The 8,428-nt window shown below is 42.0% G+C and overlaps 1 long non-coding RNA gene and 9 other non-coding genes across 11 annotated transcripts in view; all 10 read right to left on the bottom strand.

Annotated features, from left to right (window-relative positions):
* Nucleotides 1-5,059: 5,059 nt before the first annotated feature.
* Nucleotides 5,060-8,428, bottom strand: part of LOC102881361 — a 3,827-nt gene continuing 458 nt past the window's right edge. For both annotated transcript variants that reach the window (XR_001516534.2, XR_001516535.2), the window contains exons 2-12: nucleotides 8,163-8,215; nucleotides 7,938-7,968; nucleotides 7,698-7,738; nucleotides 7,373-7,404; nucleotides 7,006-7,048; nucleotides 6,683-6,721; nucleotides 6,475-6,504; nucleotides 6,230-6,289; nucleotides 5,540-5,565; nucleotides 5,318-5,358; nucleotides 5,060-5,138 (exon numbers count right to left, since the gene is read on the bottom strand). This is a non-coding gene — a long non-coding RNA (uncharacterized LOC102881361). The remainder of the gene's footprint in view (nucleotides 5,139-5,317; nucleotides 5,359-5,539; nucleotides 5,566-6,229; nucleotides 6,290-6,474; nucleotides 6,505-6,682; nucleotides 6,722-7,005; nucleotides 7,049-7,372; nucleotides 7,405-7,697; nucleotides 7,739-7,937; nucleotides 7,969-8,162; nucleotides 8,216-8,428) is intronic.
* On the bottom strand, nucleotides 5,204-5,281 carry LOC112476534. The gene has a single exon (XR_003045128.1). It is a non-coding gene; the product is annotated as a small nucleolar RNA SNORD81 (small nucleolar RNA).
* Nucleotides 5,424-5,501, bottom strand: LOC112476536. The gene has a single exon (XR_003045130.1). It is a non-coding gene; the product is annotated as a small nucleolar RNA SNORD47 (small nucleolar RNA).
* LOC112476539 lies at nucleotides 6,107-6,186 on the bottom strand. The gene has a single exon (XR_003045133.1). It is a non-coding gene; the product is annotated as a small nucleolar RNA snR60/Z15/Z230/Z193/J17 (small nucleolar RNA).
* LOC112476535 lies at nucleotides 6,352-6,435 on the bottom strand. The gene has a single exon (XR_003045129.1). It is a non-coding gene; the product is annotated as a small nucleolar RNA SNORD79 (small nucleolar RNA).
* On the bottom strand, nucleotides 6,798-6,862 carry LOC112476543. Its single transcript, XR_003045136.1, has one exon. It is a non-coding gene; the product is annotated as a small nucleolar RNA SNORD78 (small nucleolar RNA).
* LOC112476538 lies at nucleotides 7,119-7,178 on the bottom strand. Its single transcript, XR_003045132.1, has one exon. It is a non-coding gene; the product is annotated as a small nucleolar RNA SNORD44 (small nucleolar RNA).
* LOC112476542 lies at nucleotides 7,476-7,543 on the bottom strand. Its single transcript, XR_003045135.1, has one exon. It is a non-coding gene; the product is annotated as a small nucleolar RNA SNORD77 (small nucleolar RNA).
* On the bottom strand, nucleotides 7,805-7,886 carry LOC112476533. The gene has a single exon (XR_003045127.1). It is a non-coding gene; the product is annotated as a small nucleolar RNA SNORD24 (small nucleolar RNA).
* On the bottom strand, nucleotides 8,043-8,104 carry LOC112476544. Its single transcript, XR_003045137.1, has one exon. It is a non-coding gene; the product is annotated as a small nucleolar RNA SNORD75 (small nucleolar RNA).

Here is an 8,428-nt window from a genome sequence, read left to right as displayed (position 1 = left end):
AATGTATGAAGAAAATCTGGCTTTAAACAGATAGGGAGCTAGAAAGGGGAAGAGTATTTTAATAGTCTTCTCTGATCATCATGGATATTCTTCCTTGATACTACACCTAAACTTGACAAGTTCCTTAAAAGTTAGTCACAATGTGGAATCTGGTGCAGAGCTTCCCCTGGAGGAAGTGAGGACCGTCCCCACAGGTCACCCCCTACCTCCTCACTGCCCCAGAGAACCTTTCAGCCTTCCCCCCTCTCTGCTAAGGGTAGATCTCCTGAGCCATCGTGCTGACCTGAGCAGAAACTACACTCAGAGGCGTTCGCTTAGCTTCTGTCCGTTGTGGGTGTTTTTCCCGACGGTTCCCGGGGATTATGTGTACTTCACCCTGGCTCAGCCCCATTCGTTCAAGGCTGCTGAGGTTAGTGCCACCGGTGTTCCCCGCCTGGAAACTCGACTGGGGGGATGCTGCCACCTGGTGGTGGCACTGCGAATTGCCTTGCGTGGAAATCTCAACCAGAGAGCACGAAAGATGCCATAAAAGACGGCTTTGAAAAAAACACAAAATGCAAAACTTGTAGAGAGCGAGGGTGAACATCATAGGAAGTCTCTGAGTTAAGCATATGTGGTAAATGCACATTCGTTCCATGTTTGGCTAATAAAAGCAAAAGCTTAGTATTTGTTGCAGATTTCTTTTCTCCTTTTGTTAAATCACTACTTGGTTATCATGGTTAAAAATGAAACGCATCCTTTGTAATTGATGCATTTGTTGTTTACAACTTTAACAATCTAAGTGCTACAGTAGATATACAAAATGTCATGAGAGCATGAATTGGTAAGTGGCATTTGGAGTTAGGGATATCGTCACAATCATTCACTACACAGGCATTCAGTGACGAGTGTCCGGATGCCAGCAGCACAGTAGAGGCTTTGTAAAGGAACAAAGGTGAGGCACCATAGCCACACGCAACCCTTCTTCGTTTTTTAGCACCCGCTAATATATAATATAAATAAGAACACTAAGCAAAAGCTATTTGGGGACTATGGTTGACATCAACCCAGTATGTGAGCAGTGTGCAGTGAGACCACCAAAAGTCAATGCCATGTTCAGGGCATTCACGAAAACCTTGGTTCCAGAACAAAGAGGCTTGTTTCTGACCCGCCCGAGGTGGTCAGATCCCCACTGCAGCACCGTGTCCTCGTCCGCGGTCCCACTCTGGGAGCAGCCCTGATCAATCTCCCCCCACCCCCCGCCAGGACCCCCACTCGGAGCCATGGGCAGTTACTGGACCACGCTGGGATGAGGAAGTGGGTCGGGACCGGGGATGTTAGTGTCACGCTGGATTTGACAAAATCTTTTGACCTTGCTTAAGTCCCCTGAAATGATACATGCAGAATGGCCAATGCAAGCTGTCCCCAGCTGGTCTTTGCTATTCTTATTCGAGTTCCCCGAGAACCCCCACACAGAAGCTCCCGGTCTTAGCATGGTGTACAGACACTGCAGGGTGCTATATTTTAATGTAATGTAGAAAAATGCTTTTATCAAATAGTTTGAAGATTGTGAGTTCCCTCACTTGGAAGTGGCAGAGGAGGTACCTGGTAGAGAAGGCTGAGGCAGTTAGATAACCCCAACACTAACCTTTTTAAACTGGGGCTGCCATGTTCTGACTTTTCCCATGGATGTGGTGAGGGGGGAATGGATCAGACAATCAGACACCCACCTTCCTCCTCTGAACGGCTTCCGATGCCACCTAAAAGCATGTCCCCCACGGTCTCCTGTGGCAGCGCTCGGGCCAGCGTCACAACTGAGATCACATGATGCTAGGCATTCTCAGCTATGGCTTTGCATTGCATGGGGCTGTATGATCACTCAGGCCTGTCCTGCCTGGAGCAAGATGACCTCTTAGGAGCTGCTGGGCAGCTGGACATTGCTTGCAGGTTAGACAGATGCGGTTAAACATTCCCATGTAGAAAACTGAATAAAGCCAAGATGGAAACTGATGATATGCAAATCCAATCTCTCTTATCGCCAGCCCCGCCACATGCCTGTCCAACTGCCCGCCCGATACCAAGGATCTGGGGGTTTAGGGATACTTCTGGAAGAAGCATGGCTAGTCTTGCGGGCCAGCCTATAATTCAAACACTGAACATGGTTTTTCTAGGAAAAAAAGTGTATGTGCTATGTAGCATAAGTGCTTCATGTGTACTTCTCAGTCATAGAAAACATTAAAATGGCATGTACTCAAAATCGAGATTTAATAACAAATTCCAGAATGATAAAGCTGTATAAAAGTTACTAAAATTTGTGAAATTGAAATAAGCCTCTCCAGTTTTCTGAATTGGAAAATGGCACCGAGATACTAAAGAGGTAATGAGGACATATAACCTTTATATATAAGAACATAGAACTCCCTACCCTCCGCTCTCAGGGAAGATCCTCTGCTCAAAACGTTCCAGCATTTTCCTGAGAAAAGCCAGTCTTTATTTACACTGTCATCAAACCTCTACCCTGCCACTTGCTACCTGGCCTTGTCCTCCTCACTCTCCCCTGCTCCACTCCCCAGCGTCCTGGGTCTTCCCGTTCACCAGGCAGGAGCCCACGTCCGGGCCTTTGCCCTAGCTGCCCCGGCGCCTTTCCTCCAGGTAACCGTGCTGTTCACTCCCTAGTATCAGCTTTGCTCTGCTTCCTTTTCAGTGATTTCCGACAATCATATGCAAAAGAATGCGCCCCTGCCACCCCCAGCACCCTCCATCCCCTTCCCTAGCTTTATTCTTCCCTCATCTGATACACTACATTTTACTTCGTTTGCCCCACTAGAATGTAAGCTCCATGAGGGCAGGTTCATTTTTGTATTGTTTTCTGTGGTTATCTATTCCCAGCACCTATAACACTACTTGGCACATAACAGGTATTCAACAAACATCTGTTGGATGAATCACCAAATGATTGACTAAAACATGCCGAGCTCTAGGCTAGGAGCTCAGGGTGGCGGTGGCGTGTAGATGAACAAACTGTGATCCCCATTCTGGAGGTTTTTAGCTTGTTAGGACAGATGAAGCAATCATGCTGAATGAAGCCATGCAGAGGCAGAGACCAAACCAACAGCACGGAAGCAGAGAGCCCTCAAATGCTGGGAGCTGTTGCTTCGCTAGCTTAATTCCTGGCATTGAGCTTTCAATGCTCTGGGCGAATAGGTAGGTCACCTAAGAGTCCAATCTCAGCTCATCCATACAGCAGTACACCTATGTTTCCCCTAGCTTTGCTTCTGGTACAAGCCTAAAACATTTTCAAGCTCAGGAATGTTAGAGCTTGAGGATCCCTTTAAAATCTGTAAACATAGTTTTACTAAACATGAGAATCGGTTTAAGAGCTGACATTTTTAAAGATAAGCCCCAGTTTTAAACTACAGAACCCAGCTTTCCGGCTTGAGAGCATAATTACATGGAGATCCTTTGTGTTCTTGGCAGTACATGAAGTGAAACCATTTACTAAACTAGAACTGCTACTTTGTTGGTTGTGATGAACTGGGATCATTTTCATCAAGGAAAATGAAAAATTTGCACGGGATCTCAGTAAATGGGATTCGAGTCTATCATCTGGCAATCAGTAATTCAGTTCCAGCGCTAAAAAGAACCCTGCACATGTCACCCTCCCACACCTTCACCCAGTGCACGTGACATGCTGTTCACTGTCACCTGTGTGTGGTCTCGCAATTTAATCATCTGCCTATTTATCCACAGAATCTTTCATCACCCACGTATTGAAAACAGGACTAATGCTTGTTAAGTATACTAGAAATGTCCCTTGATTTACAGCTTGTCATCACTTTGCGGCTAGCTTCCTGCCAGCCATGAGTTCACCTAGTCATCCAGGCCAGACCCTCATGAAAGGTCCCTGCTGCACGTTGCTTTTGTGTAACTTCCCCATTTCAAAATTTTATCTTCAGCCTTTTGGCACAGTCATCAAAACTTCCCAAAGACTCATCTGATCGCACCCAACTCTTTCGATAAATATTGACCACCTACTGAATGACAGATTGGAATATCTAAATCCCTCTCACAAACTTTATATCCTTGTAGGAAAAACTGTGGTACAAAAACATAGCTGGTGCAGGTGATGGTGCCGTTTCACAGGGCCTCAGAGCCCGTGGGAGGAACCCCAAGGTGGGAACCTGACCTTTCCTCAGAACGTGAAGCATAAAAAGCCTTGATACTTCAAAGCAGAAATGCTGCTAGAGCTAATAGAGCTTGAAACAACTTCCTCAACCTGAGTGTCAGAACTCACCCTCACAGTGCCTAACGTTGAGAGAGAAAACCTGGCCACCTTTTCCAGATTTACAACGTGCAAGATTTTTAAGCTAACAAATAGGTTAAGTCCTAGGAAATCACAACTCGATGTTCCAAGTGCTAAGCTAGGAAGTGAGCTGAAATTTGACTGACAGGGACTTACTTTTCAGGCTTTTCGGTGCTTTTAAGAGAAAACGATTTCTTTGGTAATTTAGTTATTAACTTGAAGTAAGTGCATTCATACCTCAATTCTTTTTGCAAAATTACTTCTAAATACTGATTTTCTAAAGACAAGGTCATTGGAATCACAGTCCTAATAACCTCAAAAATGTTAAGTCCGTCCCAGTTTTGGGGGGCTTTCAATATGCATCTTTCAGGGGAGATCTAAAACAAGCAGTTACTCTCCCTACACATAAAATTCGGCTCTATCAACACTTGCCAGAGACCCATTGGTACAGCACTTATCACCAAGGGAGATTTCTCAGTTTCAGCACTTTCCATACCACTGCTGACATCAAGAGCCATCTACTGTTCTTTGCAATTTTATCTACGTGAGCTCATGTTGACGGTTCAGCTGCCCATAAGGGAACCAAACCAGAGGAAGGGCTGTAGTTTTCGCCTCAGCATAATCAACTGCACTTTCATTCCAGCCTGGAACATGCTGTAACACACAAGAAAATGCCAACTGGCTGTATCCTTAGGGACCCTAGTGCCACAGTGTCTTACTTAACAAAGATGTCCTACATTCCTTCTCTCATGCCAGAGTTGAAATAAGCAAACTTGATCAGATGACTTATAAAAGTTTATTAAAATTCATTAATTGTTTGACAATCTATTTCACGAGCATCCATTCATCCAGCTGCCTGCAAGGACAAAGCTATTTTTAGTCACATTTCCATATTTCAATTCTAATAGTATTTAAAGTACACAGAATATCAGATCTTTAACTATCATCAATATAATCAGTGAGAGAGTTCAAGTTGGGGTGAGATCATCATTTATTCTGGAGAAAGACAACAATACCAATATTTTCACGGCTTACCTTTCAATGGGCCAGCTGTATTGACCACTGTCACAAGTGCCCTATAAAGCAGAGATTACACATTAATCATGGTAAAAAGAGCTGGTGTGATGCTCATTAGTAAAGTAACCTCAGAATCAAAATGGAACGGTTTTAGGAGTGATATCATTCTATTTCATTTGGCAGAATCATTACATCACTGGTTACATTCTAACTTATCATATATACCAAAGACTGACTTACCTTGAAAGCTTCAGTCACAGGCCTGCCTATTTGATGGAAAAAAAAACAGAAGACATTGGTTGGAGATTTGCCCTAATTTTCTCCATTTTTATAACCCATTAACTTTAGAAAAAACATTTAGGGTAGTAAATCTATTCTGTACAGTACAACAGTGGATGTCTCATAATACATTTGTCCAAACTCACTACACCACCATGAATGAATCCTAATGTAACTATGATTTTAGGTGGCAACAATTTTAACAAAAGATCCGTTCCGGTGGCTAAATATTGACAGTGAAGTATGTAAACACAGGTTATATGGGAACTCTATTTTCTGTTTAATTATGCTGTGAATCCAGGTAACAAACTAAAAAATAAAAAGCGAAATAATTCCATCTAGTATTATCTAGATTTATATGCCATAAAAATTCTCACAAATGTATTAACCTGCACTTCTCCAAATGTGACTTCTTAATAGTTAAATTACACTTGTATATATGAGACATCAGTTATCCAAACCTGAATGTTTTTTGTGTGTCAATGCCCAACTTCCCTTTTTGAGGTTAGAAATAGGAATTGTTGCAGCCAGATACATCAGATAGGAGCGAAAGACAATATTGCTCATCACTGTTTGTCTGCTGAACTATGTTATCATCATTGTATCGGCTTTCAACCAGTTAACAGAGAAACAAACTTGAAATTACTACACCTTTCCTTAAACTCTTCTCCAGGTCTTGTAACCAGCCCGACTCTTGAAAACTCCTCACACCTGAAGAAAAGTATTCAAATTTATAACAAGTAGTAATAGGTAAATTTCTAAAATTTTCCAGGTACTGTTTCAGTTTTTAAAAATCTTCATTCTTTTTCAGAGAGATTCCCATCTGTTTTAAATTTCAAAGATCATCACGAACAGCATCTTGCTTAGTAACTAAGTAGGATTAAGAGAACACATACCTTTACGTAAATGGTCGCCACAATCTGCACCTGAAAAACCAAGTATTTCTTTAGACTACTTCTCAAAACTACAGTGGCCTTCCAACACCAGAATCACTCCAGTCAACATATACTAATGGCAGCAGAATCACTCCAGTCAACATATACTAATGGCAGCACATTTCGATAATACCAGTACCAGAAGCCAAATGTTTTCTCCATGTCTTACCCAAAAAACGTCATCCAGATAAAAATGCGTATCCATTAGCTAAAAGAGAAACAAGGTATCTTTCATTAACATTAACATAACATTAAATTCTTCTCTTGAGTTATTTGTCACAGGGTTCTTCAGTGTTAAATTCGTCTACATGCTTATTTCAGGTCAGACATTTGATCAACATCATTACAAAAACCCCGTTCTGAGCATGCGTTAACATGCATTCACTAACCAAACATGGCATTAGTAGTAGCTTGGTAGTTAAGCACTGTACTTTATCAGCATCTTCAGTAAGTTTTGAGCCTACTGGCGTGTTCTTAAACGGTGGTACTTACCAAAAAGAGTAAGCCAATCCAGACACATCAGACTCAAGTACACCTAGGAAATAAAAGTGGTTTTACAATAGCCAAAGACGAATTTCCTTTTCACAAATCCCAAAAATGCCTGAAATCAGGTAGAGCTAATAAGACCTTCACTTTCAGTCAGTATTTGCTTATCATCATACAGGCTTTATTTTAAAAATGGCATCTAACCAAAGACAACAGGACAAGGCTGTCTGGCATTTAATGCTCAGCACACCATTCAAGCACGGCACCAGAAGGAGTGCTTGCTATGCACTAGAAGGCAACCCTAAAAAGCCACTGGTGGCATTCTTTTGTCATGATTACCCAGTTACTGATTTTCAATTATAATTTTACTTACCACTTCAACTTCCAGTTAATTCTTTTTAATGCCTACGAACAAAAAAGCTAGATTTAATAGTGGTACCTTGCTTATGCCATTACCAGCAAACCAGTTTAATAACAGACACATCAGACAAATGGTACATCTCGTCACAAGTCAATCTGCTGAACTATGCAACCATCATAGTATCTGTTTCTTTGGGTGTCTCGCATAAATACGAAGACATAAGTTCATGTTTGAAAAGGTGGAGAAAACCCTAAACATCAGCACCGACGCAGCAATCTAATTCCTTAAAAAATAATTGAAAAGTACTGAGTAAAAATAAACTATCAAAGTTTCTCACCTGCCTGCCGACGATCAAGAGTGATGCTTGAGCTTCAGGCCCTGGGAAGAAACAGCTTCATGTAAACTTAGGTGCAGTCTCTATGTTCTCTCAGTCACCTTTCTGTGTGCCTCAGTTAAGATAATGGTGGTAACAATTCTCGTCATTCTCACAGTCAAGAGTAGCAAATAAAATGTCATCATTGTGGCACATTCAGTGGACCTTCACCACCCACCTCAGAAGAAATTTCAGTGAACTTACCCTGGTGGCTGTTCTCATTCCTTTGGTACAGCTAGAAAAGACACACACAACATCGAATAAAACATACTGTGAAGCCAAGTTAAACAGTAACATCCTAAGAACTTAAGCCTCAGAACAGTATTTTTCAGAAATCCCTTCTGTCCACTACTCTTAAACCATCATAGGCTTAACTAACAAAAAGACCACCTCGAAGCAGATTTCATTTTCCCCACTGTATCTGTTTACCTGTCCATCAGAAGCCATCAAAAGCCACATTGCATTCGTGCCCAGCATCATTCCTAGGGAAAAGATTAGGGTTTAGTCCATTTTCCTCCAAATTAGGATTGTCATTTCAGTATCACCCATGCAAGCTGCTTACGCCATCCATTTCATGACGACAGTCATTTAAGATATAAAGAATTGAACAAAGGCTAAGAACTACTGAAAAAATAATGGTGCACTACACAATTCCGCGATTTAGAGAACCACGTGGACCACCCCAATTACCGGCA

This window comes from Pteropus alecto, unplaced genomic scaffold (genome assembly GCF_000325575.1).
Source record: "Pteropus alecto unplaced genomic scaffold, ASM32557v1 scaffold101, whole genome shotgun sequence".
Classification (NCBI taxonomy): domain Eukaryota; kingdom Metazoa; phylum Chordata; class Mammalia; order Chiroptera; family Pteropodidae; genus Pteropus; species Pteropus alecto.
This window is presented reverse-complemented; position numbering and strand designations above follow the sequence as displayed.